We start from the raw sequence: 14,737 nt of genomic DNA on the forward strand, positions 1-14,737 counted from the left end.
CTTCAAAGACCTTATTATTTCTTTACATGCATATGCTCCCCATGATTATCAGAGGTTGCTTATCCCACTGGTTAACCATAAAGTTTAAACACATAATTATGGGTTGTTATTATGGAAATGTAGCAGGTTTTGAAGACTTAGTGGAAGTTAAAATAGCATTATTGTACCCTGCATATAGCACCTTTGCAGCATACACGATGGAAAAATGCTAGTTTTCCTACAGCATATCCCCTTTCCCCCACTCCCCATTGTGGAAAAAAGACATTTACTATTCAAAATCCATACTTGAAAATTATTTTCTCTATGATCACTTATAAAACTACTTCTTACAGAGAATTCATGAATTTGCTTTTCTCTAAAATTCCATCCAGATCTCATGGCTAATAAATGCTCCAACTTCAACCATCTTTCAGCTTCTCTTGCATTATCTTGCTGCAGAAAATATTTGCTTACTGTAAGCAACTCCAGAAAATTAGCTGAGAGGGACCAATTTGCTGATAATCAAAGCAATGCAATTATCAAGTTACTGAGAAAGAACCAAAATCAAAAGGAATTCCACTTCTGAGTAAATTGGGATTCATACCAAACCTCTTCTCACGACAAAGGCATGCCTCAAACTTGCATCGTATGGCTGTAAAAATCAAGAGCTTAGTCACAGAAATTGAATTACTCTTAGTTTTTATTACTGTTCCTACATGCTGATGTTGCATATTGAGCTTGAAGTGCAAAAGAGTTTCTTAAATAGAAACACTTCAAATGGTAGAGCTCAAAGCATAAAACAGTAGGGAAACACGACTAAAGACATAAAGCAGATTAATTGCACAGTCTGAAGTACAATCTGACCTCTGCAGTCCAAGGTTTTTCCCACTGGACAGTGCTTTCCTGCTTTTACATTATCTTGGCCTCATTCCAGAATTTATGTTGCTCTCCAACACTGCTGCATAATCAATGAAACTTCCATTTACCAAAGAGAGCCTGCTGAGCACAAGATGTTTTTTTCCTTATTCTGCCTACTGATAAATCAAGTTTTCTTATAGAAAACTGCGTCTTAACAGCCACAGCCATCCACTGATTTTGCTGCTTCTTAAGCAGTACAACAGTCTTTCAGAATATTATGCCACCCACCATTTTTTATGGGGGAAATAACAATAGCTGAATTAATACAGGCATGAAGCATCAGTGTAATTAAAAAAAAAATGAAATTATGTTTAGAATGAAAGTGTAGCTGAGTTATATAAGCTCTTTTGCATTATTTTGCAAAGAAACAACCACAAGAATCCCATGTAATTTTAAACCAGGCCCAGAAGATTGGCCACTCAACAGTACTGTTCAAAATAACAGCCTGTTTTATAATAGCTAAAGAATCACACTATTTGCTTGACCCCAACAGTTTTACCCTTGCCTTTCCCACTCTACACTGTGCCCAGATCAGTGTAAAATTGCACTGTTACCTTGCGGGAGGTACCATGCTTGAAACCTCTCCCTGATTTCCAAGCATAAATATGGATTAAGGCTGTCACACTGTTCACATGACCTTGAATTCTCTGTGGACCTATCCTCAGCAGCATGGCCACCTTCAATTAGCCTTCAATGCTATTTTGTTTCCTTTTAGACAGGAAAATGCTGGCCACAGCTCATGGAGTACTTCCTCTTCACTGCAGGGCTACAAGGTCAGTTGTATTTAGCAATTCCTAGTGTCAGAGCAGCCCTTACAGATGTGGCCATACAGCAACAGCCTTCTGTCTGGGCTCAGATAAGATAACTCGTTACAGAGCCGAAACTGGCATCTGTACTGGAAGCATGATTGTGCTTATCCAGTCAGGGTATAAAATGTAATTTGGTTTGTATGAGCTGTCATGCAGCTGAACTGTAGAGCTCAAATTTAAAATATTCATGACCATCCTAGCAGTCTCTTCTTTTTCTTCTTCCCCTCCAAGAGAGCAATGAAGAAACAGTCTCACATTTTCAGATGTAACTATTTGTTTTACAGAGGGAACATCTTTTGTTGGGCTGCCAAGCTTGAGTCATCCCTACAGACTCATTTCTAGAAGAAGCACGCGCATAGAACTGACAGCTGATCGCAAGCTATTTCTAACTTACATAAAGATTTTAAAGGTTTAAAAGCAAACTAGTAAAAATTAAGACAGAAACCTTTATAGTGGCAAATATAAATAAAATTATTGGTTGCTGTAATTATGAAGAAGTGTTTTTAGTTCACAGTACTAGGTCACTGAGGAAGTGATGCATTTAAACAGCAGGAGAACACTCTCAACATGCAGGTTCCCACCATGGTTCTGGTGACGGACCTCACAGGACCCTAAGCAACAGAACATGGCACAGGAGCAATGGATTCAAACAACTTCTCCACCAGTATTCATATGAGTAGAAATACAACCTACTAGCCATGAGAGAGAAAAGAGGCAACAAAGAAGCTCCAGCAGGTGACATGTTACAGTTTTTAAATGGCAAACAGCAGGTGGTAACAACTTTAACTTCTACGAAGTTCAGGTAAACAACCTTTGCTTTGGAATTTTTCATTCACTAGAGATAGGAATGTAATGGCAATGTTTCAAGTTATACTACTAATTTGAACCACTGAAGTAATACATGTTTCATTCTGAGAAAAGGTTACCTTTGATCATTTGCCGGATCTTTAGGCAAGTAAGCAGGGTGAATGGATTACTTAATACACCAAACAGAAAATGCATTCCCTTCCATTTCCTTTGAAATAAAGTTACACTGCACAGAATAAGGTTCATGCTAAGTCTTACAGACCATAATCCTCTTTCCTGCTAGCCCAGTCAACTGCAATATAAATTCAGAAGCCAAACCAGCCTCAGGTAAGGCTGCCAGACCATCCTGATATCTTTGTCTGACTTTCCAGTCACTTTGATGTGAAAAGGCTGCATGTTTACACCACCATTTTCAGATGTGAAGGTTAATATTCATAGCAGCAATCAGATTCTTTCTTAGAGATAGAAAAATATTTGCTTCACAATTCAATATGCTAAAGCAAAGTTTGAATATAGAAGCACTGTTAATTATACCTAACCTTTTGATCTACAACACTACTGAAGAATACCCAAAACCTGATAATATCTGACAGTTTCCAATAACATTTCTCTACTTAACATGTAGAAATGAAATGTGAAGCACATGGAAGTGGGGTACAAATACTGTCTAACCTGCCATATCAGTTAGCATGTATAAAACTATTCAGTCTCATGATTATAGCATAAGTTCAGAGCACAGTCATAGCTCACATATAGAAAAATAATATTCAGATGACCTTCCTTTCTAACTTATTTTTCTTCATAAATATCATCAGTATGGAGACACACAAGGATGATAACTTAAATCTTATCAAAATAATATAAAAATATGTTGCAGTCTTGAATGTAATTGAACATCAATTTGAATTTTAACTTTCTTAGAGACAAGGGAAAATCTAAAATTCAGGTACATGTCTCAAGGAATAAGTTTATTTCCTTGGTATAAGTTCCAGCTCAAGAGCATACTCTGAAAAACAACTGTGACAAAAGGTGCCAAATACTTAGCCAGCTGGCCTCTCACCATCACTGTTGCAAACCACATCTTAACACATGCGTGTAGCATGGAGATACCACTGCATCAGCCAAAACAGATCAATTCTGCCCATGTAGTCCATGGTAAGGAGAATCACAGAACTGTAGGAGTTGGAAGAGACCTCTAAAGATCAAGTCCAAAAGTCCTGCTAAAAGCAGGTTCTCTATAGCAGGTCACCCAGGCAGGCATGCAGATGGGTCTTGAATATCGCTAGAGGAGGAGTCTCCACAACCTCTCTGAGCAGCCCATTCCAGTGGTCTGTCATACTGACAGTAAATAAATTCTTCCTTGTATCAGCATGGAGCTTCCAGTGTTCCAGTTTCTGCCCATTGCTCCTTGTTTTATTGCTGCCATATAGTCAACATGTTGTCCACCAGGACACCCAGGTCTTTCTCTGCAGAGCTCCTCCCCAGCAAGTCAGCCCCTAGCCTGTACTGATTGACGCAGTTATTCCTTCTCAGGTGCAGGACTCTACACTTGCCTTTGTTGAACCTCACCAGGTTCCTCTCTGCCCAGCTCTCCAATCAGTCCAGGTCTTGTTGAATGGCAGCACAGCCTTCTGGTGCATCTGCTACTCCTCCCAGCTTTGTATCATCAGCAAACTTGCTGAGAATGTACTCAATCCCTTCATTCAGATCACTGATGAAGATGCTGAACAAAACTGGACCCAGCACTGTCTCCTGGAGAACACCACTAGTAACAGGCCTCCAACTAGACTCTGCATTGCTGATCACAGCCATCTGAGCTCTGCCTGTTCACCAGTTCTCTGTTCACCTCAGAATCTTCCCAACTGGCTTACTGCTGCATGAACACAACTGCTGTCTCTTGCAGGTTTCAGGACAAGGACGGTATCATTTTGTCTTCACCATCCCTTGGCTTCTTACTCTCATGTCTCTGTTGGAATTGAAGCACCAGTGAAAGGGAACATCGGAACAGTAAGAAGCACATCCTCTCTGAACTGTTATGGAAGAAAGGGAATTCTCTAGGTGCATGGAGGAGCATCTTAGATTTCATCACACAGTTCTCCCTTGTTAGGCAGACGGTTTATTTCCTGGTCTCTTTCTGGATCCTCTGCTGCGATGTTACGTTGTCACTTCAATGGAATTGAAAACAAATGCTCATTCGGCAAGCCCCCATAGCATGTCCTTCACAGAACTCAGATGGCTCTATCACAAGGAGACATCAAGAGATCCTTTGCCGCCTCCTCTGAAAATCAACGCTGTTTTGATGGAAGATGCTGCAATTTCTTCTTATTTATCATGCCAAACCCAAGTTCCATCCAGCACAAATCCCTAGTGAGATTTGAATTATGCTGACAGCAAGCCATGTTATCTTTCCAATTGACTGTAAACAGTCGTACCCCTCCTGTTTACACGCTCCAATACTTGAAGGGAGCGTATAAACAGGAAGGGGTACAGCTGTTTACATAGGTGAATAGTGATAGGATAAGGGGGAATGGTTTTAAACTATGACATGAGAGATTTAGGTTAGATATTAGGAGGAAGTTTTTCCACACAGAGGGTGGTGATGCACTGGAACAGGTTGCCCAAGGAGGTTGTGGATGCCCCATCCCTGGAGGCATTCAAGGCCAGGCTGGACGTGGCTCTGGGCAGCCTGGTCTAGTGGTTGGTGACCTTGCACACAGCAGGGGGGTTGAAACTAGGTGATCACTATGGTTCTTTTCAACCCAGGCCATTCTATGATTCTATGACTGGAGATAGCAGATTTCTCAGTGTTTTTTCTTTCTTCTTTTTTTTTTTTTAAACAATATAGTTGTCTTCAATTGTGCACAGGCATCTTCCCACCACCTTCCCCAGCAAACAATTCTGTCCAAATATGAAAGTTAACCAAATACTCAGAAGGCTCTCTGCTCACGGCAAATAGTAATTAGCATACTACATGCCAGGAGGAAAAGGATTAGGCCTTCCCCAGCCATCTGCTGAATATGCTTTGCCAGTGTCAGATGAGTGTTTTACTAGATAAACTGCAAGAATACATCCATTTACAATTTTGAGATTTTGTAGTTTTCCATTAAAAATATGATTTTGCCTAGTGCAAGAAGAAGTGTAAGTACACCACAGAACAATAAGATAGAATTGTTTTCAAATCATGAATTTTAACTTGGGGCATACTAACATGGGGAGAAAAGAAATGTCTACATAATGCAAGTTTTTAAGAGATTTCACAAATCACCCTCAAGACATTCATATTTGCTGAGCAAATACTTATGTGATTAACCATCTGAGTAGGAAAATTGAAACTGGTTTGTTAGATGGGGAAAGAAAAGACTCTGAAATTTATTTGGAGAAAGTAATTCTCTAGGGCCTAAGAGAAAGAGAATTAGTGATCCCCTCAACTCCCATTTGTCACACCATTTTTCACCAAAGTATTTTCAGTTAAGATAACAGATAAGTTCTACTCTGTAGAAGAATAATTCAATTTGCTAGTGGATTTTGATAATATTTTTACATCATGTTTCATTGCACTCTGAAATCAAACACGCCTGTCTTGTTTTCAGTTTCCTACCAGGGAGAATGGAGCCCCAGCTCTAGATGAGCTTATGTCTCTTCAGATGCTGAGCTACTCAGGAGCAGGTAGACATCATTACTGAGACATGTCTGTGCCTGACCATGCTCAGACTTAGGAACTGCTGGGGAGCAGGTGCATTTGTATACGCCATGGAAAGCACGGAGAGCTTGGGAGGTGAGACCCATAGCAACCCACCAGCTCTGGGGCCCCTATACAAGTGCCCTGCCTCCAGGTGAGCCTTCCTCCTGCCAGGCCTTCAAGCCAAACAGGAACTCAGTGCTTCTTTATCTGCAACTCCTAAAACAAATAATAGAAGAAGCTGGAGAAGAGAGAGGAGATGGCATGTAACTTACTGCCATTCCATGTCTGAAATCAGGACAGAAAACGCTTACTGGTAAATTAAGCATCAAACATCAGCTTCCCTCTTGCTTCAATTTATAGCCTACTAGATGGATCCTGAAACATGATAAAAAAGAAAAGAACAGAAAACTTTACCAAGAACTGCTGAACAGCTGCTTTCAGAATCAGAACATAAAGTACATTGTAGGGACCAAACCCAGACAGAGCTTTATATCTAATAAGAATTCTCCCTATCTGCAGTTTCTGTAATTCCTTCAATATCTATACAACAGCAGCTCTACTGCACTTCATGTCACAAGAACAAGCCTTCACATTGACACATTTTAAAAATAACTCATGAGTAAGATCTTGTTCTCATTTCTATAAAACCTCTCCTCCCAATGAAAAAAAAATAGTTAATAATTTAACAAAGTAATCCAAGTGTTCTAAAAATGGCACAGAACCATTTATATTTAAAGAAAGTGCTTAGTTATAGGAGGTTAATCTGAGAGAAAGGACTACTATTTTGTAAAGCAAATACTTCCAAATCATCTGCATAGGCTCCTTACATCACCTGCCTATGGGTGACTGTTGGCCATTCATTCCTTATCCTGACTACTCCCGTATTAGAAAATGGTTCAACTGAGAAAAGAGCAGTTGCCTGCAGACTAAAATATGACTCCACAAGAGGTTAATGCAGTTTGACTCATGCAACTAAGGTCTTAAGTCCATCATATTAACCAGGCTCTACCAAAGTCACTCCCTACAATCCATTTTTTTTTTTTTTAAATCTGAAAATAAGAAAGAACTGGAGGTTTTATGTTTCTTCAGTGTATTCTGGAAGATTGATAACCTTCAAATTTTTAAGGTCCTTTATTTATTTTGAATGCCAATTTTTATGTATTAGTTTCAAGTCACCGAGGGCCTGATCCTCATAAATACCTAGCAAAGACTAGGACTGGCATCCCAACCATTCAAACATCTAAGAATTAGTGAGCATGTATGTTGATTTGAAACCACAGACAAAATTAGCAAGCATTTTCAAAACATTGCTTTTAAGTTTCTTACCTCCCTTTCCCCACCTTTAAAACAAGCACGAGACTAATTTATCATGAGAAAATATCATCAAGATTCATAAAATGAAAATGGGAAAAAAAAAATCCATTTTCATTGTCTGGTTAGTGCACCCCAACATCCTTTACATTTCATTTTGCAGGCAGAAAACACCAATATTTAAAATTTTGGGACATTTGAAAATATAATTTAAGACTTAACTTGTCTAAATAGTAATAAAATTTTATAATCCAATCTATGAATGCAGGATACTGAGCTTGTGGATAACTGAAAGTGAAGCCTGAAAGAAAAATTATGGTTCCAGGGCATTTTCTGATTTGGTTTATAAATAGATGGTTTTGACATAGCTCTTACAAAAATAAAGCTACAGTTAGCATGCCTGAGGCAGCTGTGCAGCTGGGAGAAGCACGTACTCTGGCAGCCAATCTGTGCAGTCGCCTATGTTGTGATACATGCTATCAAAACACCAGTTAAGAATACAGCAAGAATTAGCATTTTGGCTCAAGGCAGAGTGACAGGAAAAGAACTTTATTTTTCTGTTATCCAGTATGTAAACCACTGAACAAAAGCAAGCAAATTACGTTCCTAATTGGAAGCAGCAGATAAAGTGTAATAATACAAACATTTCTGGCCTTCTTCATTGCAAGACAGGTAAATTAACGAGACAGTGTTTTCCATAGTTGCAAAGCATTTTCAGAATGATAAATATATGAATTATTTTGTTAGATAGTTGCATCAAATGAAGAGAAATATTTTTTGCAATCTGAATAGTGGAATGAATACTCAATTGAATAAGGAATCCTATTTAGGGAATGATCCTGATTATTTCTGCAACTGGAGGCTTTTGCATTAACACCAGCTAATTTCAGACCAACCACGTGGATGAATATCATGCCACAGCTGGAGCAGTCTGGCAGGCTAAAGCAGTAGAAAGCTTTAAAGATTTCAACTGAAGCTTAAAAGCAGAACTCCCAGAACTAATGGAAACCTGCTGGTAATCTCTAAGTTGATTTAAGCTCCAACTTATGGCCTATTATCCTCCACTGAACGGAGCAGATACAGCAAATCTGAAGTTTATTTTGTATATAATTAGGACCCACATCCAAAGTTTGAAAATCTGTTATTCAATGTAATTTGTTGATCCATCTTTGAATGAAACAGTTTCTAGCTAACAAATAAAGCCCAGAGCATACTTAAATTTGAACGGATAAAGTCTTGATTTCACACAGTGAATATCATTAAGGCCTTTTGTGCTGTATTCAAAAATCTCTTTATCAAGAAAAGATATTTCTTTCCCCTTTAATTAGCATCTCTTCAACATTCTTTTTTAGCATAGTAGACATATAGACACATTTTGCAATCACAAAAGAAACATTTCATGTGTGCTGATAGAATATTACAAGGCTGAAAAAGAACAGATATACTTCCACACACTACTTACAAAATAGGATCTCAAACCTCTAGAGACTACGTATGTAACCTTCACTTACATCAACAACATTAAATTTAAATATTCACTCAAATAAATAGAAATTTAGAAATCAAGCAAAAAGCATCAACACCTAGCATGTAAATACATCAGCATTCATCATCTAGAAACAAAAGTGTACGCTTTTCTTGAAAGTACAAACATAAGAAATGGGTGTGAGTGACAGTCCACTCGGAAGAATAAGAAACATGAAACAAATTTAAACATAAGGTTATAAGCTTGCACTGAATTTCACCACTCAGTCCTTTCAAATCCACATACAGACTGAGCATTTGGATTGGCAAGACATTGATATTTGCACAATGTAACTCTTTAAAACAGTGCTGAAGGAAAAAGAAAAACCACACAAAGAAATAAAACTCAACCAAACCCACAACTTTTATCTTTACATAAGATTTCCAGAGGAGTATGTGTGAGCTGGAAGTTGATGCCCTTCCCCCCGTCTTGTTGTGATTCAAGAACTTAGTAAGAAACATACAGCATGATGACAATGGATTCACAAGCCAGCTTACGGAAAAACATTAATTCTTTCCCCTTATAATGTTGAGATAAATTAACATATTTACAAAGCAGAAAGACAGCACTGTCATCCTACCAAGGACAGACCAGGAGAAAGAACTTGAACTGATGATACCAACACGCCACCATACACAAACAAGAAAATGACAACAAAACCCATGTTAAATTTAAACATAACATGGAAGACAAACAATGCAATTACATGCTGTGAATGTAAATTCAGCTCTCCACTATAAATATATCAAGTTTTTGCTCATAACAGGTTTAGAAGAATGCAATGGAAAAGTGCACTGTTCTGCCTGGTATTACTGGCACAGCTGATCTATAGCACTTCTATTTACATCCCTACCTGAAGATGTAGGTATCACCGGTCTCACTTTATGAAGCTTGCCTTTTTGCACCACTATACCAACCTGCTTTGGAGAAAGTAATGGCAGCACAAGTCTGCAAAGGAATTCTGCTTTAAACTCCCTTTCAAAACCCATTCTCATCAGAAGCTATTTTATCTGATTATCAGTAGCGGAAATTCAAAATATTATCTCATTACAAAGGTAAGTGTGACTGTACAAATGAAACAAGTACATACAAAAATAATTTTAAAAGTTCTCAAAGCTCAAAACAAGTCCCAGAGAAATAAGGCACAGCAAGTTACCCTGAGCATTACATTTGCAAAATGTCATTAGATCTAATTAACACAAAGCCAGTTAGAACAAAATATTAGACAGAAGGCAAAGTAAACAATACAAAAATCTCAGACAGAAACAAATGGTTCTGTGAATCTGGAAGAGATGTTAGGAACACAAGGCTTGCCAAAATACAACTGTCAGATTTAATGACAAATGTTTTTGACATATAAAAATCATCGCAGTCCACAACGTTTCTGCCCCCCTTTAAGAATGTGAGTCTTACAAAGAAAAAAAAAAAGAATATGGATTTGTAACCATTTTTTTTTCTGCAAATTAAAATTTCTTTTCTAACATGTTCTAAAGTTATATGAAATAAGGGAAAACAGAGGACTTGACCCCAGCTGCACAGGAGAGCTGAAAAGGACGTGGTAGCCAACAGAACAAGACACAAGCACTGGAAGCATATATGGATACTTGGTCCTCTTAAGGTTTTCTTGAAAAGGGAGAGATGTATGAAGACATAAGCAATAGCTACATAATTACTATATTTGTGATAAAGACAAAGGACACTAATCACATCCTACTCTAAATAAAAATGGAGAACTCTGAATTGCAGATGGAATTCTTTTTGAAAAAGGGAGAAGGGAGGACTGTAAGGGAGAAAAAGCACAGAAAGTGAATACTAACCTAATCATTGTTATAGAATTGTATGTAAACTTGGAAGTGGAAAAAAATGTAACTTACAATTTTGTTACTGTTGTTATCTCTTAAGCTCTAAAAAAAAAAAAAAGCACCTGTGCTTACCGACGCATTTTACAAAAAACATGGAACACTGACATCTGAAGAAAGAATACTGAAGGTAATTCTGGATAATATCGGACACTTACGCATTCTCAAGTTGTATGAACATTAACTAGCTAGTAGGTGAAAATACAGACTGATTCCAACTTTATCCTTCCCCAAATTCAACTCAAAACTACAACACATTGTCATTTCTTGAGTTATTGCCAGTTTGCTAAAACAGGATGGAGAATGAAAATATCAGACATTTAGAAATCTAAAGCCATGAAATACCTGCTGCAAAAGCTAAGTATGTTTACTTTTAATTGTATGAAGATTGAGTCTAATGCCACTGAAAAGAAGTAAAGAAAAGCACGAGTTTCCATCATCTTTTGGTCAAGTGATTGATTAGTCACTAGTCAGAATTTTATCAGAGCTGCTTCCAGTGTTTGGAAATTCCTGCTAGTAGCCCCACACTGCCTTAGAACTTTTTTATTTATTAACCTGTTTCTTCTAAAAGAAATAGGTGTGCAACCTTTGTTATACTCTTTTTTTTCTCCTGTTATGAGTTGCTGAAAGGACCAGAAGGAGCAGAAGTAAAAAAGAGAAATACTATTCGCGTTTTAAGCAAATAAACATAACATGCCAGAAGAACGAAGGAACCTAAACTGAACCACCACAGAAAGTAAAATGGATTTTGACAGTTTAAAAAGGTTCAGGGAAAAGAAATATAAAGTTAAAAAAAGGAAAGTAAAAACACTGATTATTCATTGGTTTCATTCCTATTTCATCCCTTACAATTGTAAGTTTTACTCCTCATTTCTATCTGTAATCTCAAAAAAGCAAGTCATACATGTGCATCGCATCCACAAGGGGTGAAACATGTCCTGAGGACTAAACCTATCCTCTTCACTGTTAATTCTTAAAGCACAATCTCCAGGCCAGCAGGTAGCTTCACAGGCGAGCTAGTAAGAGTACATTTCGATTCTGCAACTTATTTATTCAATATTAATAATGATTAAGGTAGGGTATAACCAATATTTTCATGTGCACCAGTGCCAATGTCAGTGCAGTATGACACAGTAAATACATAAACCTCACTAGCTTTAACGTGCTGAAGTACATTTTTGAGGATGCAAGAGATTAAAAAAAAGTCTGTTCACAAATGCTAGTATTTGGGAAGAACTGCTTTTCAGTATTGCGTAAGAAGGGAACTTTAACAGAGAAAGCCTGGATTTAAAAATCACTGACAACTAATATAAGCTATACTGACCGGTGATCACATCTCATTAAAAAACAATTCTTCACTTCAAGCAAGTCTTTACAACTTCCAGAGCCAAAGAAACAGTTTTGTACATTAAACCACTAATGTCTCCAATGAATCCAAAACCAAATAGAATCCAGTGCTGGTGTTCTATTTAGCAGGAAACGTATTTAAAGTACTCAAAAATTCATAACCACTCAACATTATGGTATTTTTGGCCACTACTTCCTTCATTTATTAAGCCAACGCTAAATAAAATAATTTTTTAAAAATAAGTAAAATGAAATGAAGATTTCCACGGCATTTTGCAGTGTTCCAGTGTTCTCTCCATAACAAATCATAGCAACTAGTTTCAAGCTAAATTCTACTTCCAGAATAAAGAAACTACAATACATACAAACTTGCTCTTTATTTCGGAGGAAAAAAAAAAAAAAAAAAAGAAAGGATTCGTTTTGCTGAAGGAACGAATCAATTTGTAACTGTAAAACCTAAGCAAGCAAGGAACAAAATCTCTCCTTCTGGGCACACTCAAATTTATGCAACTACAAAGTCTTCTAAAATGTATTATCTGAAAGGCTGCATATAACATTAAATAAGTCATTAGTGATAAAAATGACTGGACTTCAATCACATTAGCAAGTGAGGTACATTTTAGTTTTGTTTTTTTTTTTTCTTTAAATCTGTCCCCAAAACATTAGGAGTTGAAACAGTATTCTATATACAAAATAAATTCAGATTATTCCATTCTCAAGCAGATTTACCCTAGCTGAAAGAGAAAGGAAGGCAGCTGAAGGAGTTAAGATTCATAATCCCACTCCCTTCTAACACTACTCGGTAAAGGAAGGAGAATCCCAAGCAGTGAAGCACAAAGATAAACCTGTTCTCTACACTTCAGATGAGGTCACCATCCACTTCCATTACCTCTCAACTAATTTATTTCCAAATAAAATATTCAGTTTTATAATACAGCTCTTCACAATGTAAACACAAAACAAAACACACCCAAATGCATGAGTGAGGAAAGACAAGGAAACAGTAAGTCTGACATCAAATAAGTTGAGGATACAGAGAAAGAACACCTAACAATGCTACTGGAAATATTTGTAACATCAACATACAATTACTAAAACACATTGTGTCAAATGACCACAGGCAGTAGAGATAAAGAAGGAGATTTAATAGACATCAGGCAAGAATATTTCAAAAGTTACCAATTGTGAGAACAAGAAACCCATGAAGAAGCATTCTTACTTGGACACAAATGCAGCGTGAAACTTAAACGTTACTTCAGACTAAGTCAGTCTTACAAATACAACTAAATATCTGTGAGTCCCAGAGAGATGCACTTCAATAGTACTACCAGATGAACATCAGATGCAAACTCATCAAAAAGAACTAAAAAACATCAATGTTCTGCTCACAAAGAAACAAAACTGCTTCTGACAGGTTCTTGGTGATACCAAAGTATTCACAAGTAGCCCAACAGTCCCACACAGAAAGAAGAAGAGAACTCACCCAAGTGCTGAAGGGGCTCTCTGGCTGTGCAGCGCTCCTCAGCAGCAGTCTGGGTCCAAGAGATGCTCTCCCTGCAGTGGCTGGCCCTTACATGAGCCCAGGGGGCTCCACCTGCATCCACCCCTTCTGGTCAGCTGGGGAGCACAGGTGCAAACAATTTGCCTGTGCTCCCTCGGCCAGCCAAAACCCTTCACCAGGTGCTCCATCACCACTTCAAACCCTGACCTAACTATTCCCCTGCAGTCAATCAGAAAAACAACTGAAGACCTGCTACGTGCATGCATCAGACGTTGAAATTTTGGGGGTCTTGTTACTCTGTTTACCTAGCACAGTAAGAATCTAGTTCACAATCGAGAAGCACAAAACTAGAAGTAAAAATCAAGCTGCTTAGAATGAAGTTGTTTTAAAAAGTTGAATGAGTACTTTCATAGGTTTACAATTATGAAATGTATTAAAAATAAGTACGAACATATAGTAGGTCAAAACGACATGCAAACTTTTTTCTCAGCCATTACAAAATAGTCCGCATCTAACTGCTACCAGTTAGATTCTAACAGCGTGATTTTGTTCATCATCGAGTCACCTTTTCTTGCTTTTGTACATGAAGATATGCAAATATTTTGGCAAACGCTTTTATCCATTAATGTTAATAAAACCACCAAACTAAAAATATCTCCCATCAGTTTCAATGAGAAAGTATTTCAGCATGCATTTTCCATTGCTGAAATCTCCACAACCACATCTTGAAGTTACAGCAATGCTGGTGCTGAACAATGTGGTATTTGATAATGGCAGCAAAATCTATACCAGCAAAAAACTTCCTTGTTAAGTAAATAATTCCTTAAGATTTCAGAAAAATGTCTCTTTTTTCCTTCATGTACGTTTTGAGTGCATCTTCATCAATTCTCTTAAGTATGTATCTTCTTATACTTTTATTTAAATATAATATTAAGAAAAGTGGAATCACACTCAGAAAAGGAGTATATTATTTGGGAAAGAAAAAGTCATGCTAAAAAA

Source organism: Numida meleagris, chromosome 5 (assembly GCF_002078875.1).
Source record: "Numida meleagris isolate 19003 breed g44 Domestic line chromosome 5, NumMel1.0, whole genome shotgun sequence".
In the NCBI taxonomy this organism is placed as follows: domain Eukaryota; kingdom Metazoa; phylum Chordata; class Aves; order Galliformes; family Numididae; genus Numida; species Numida meleagris.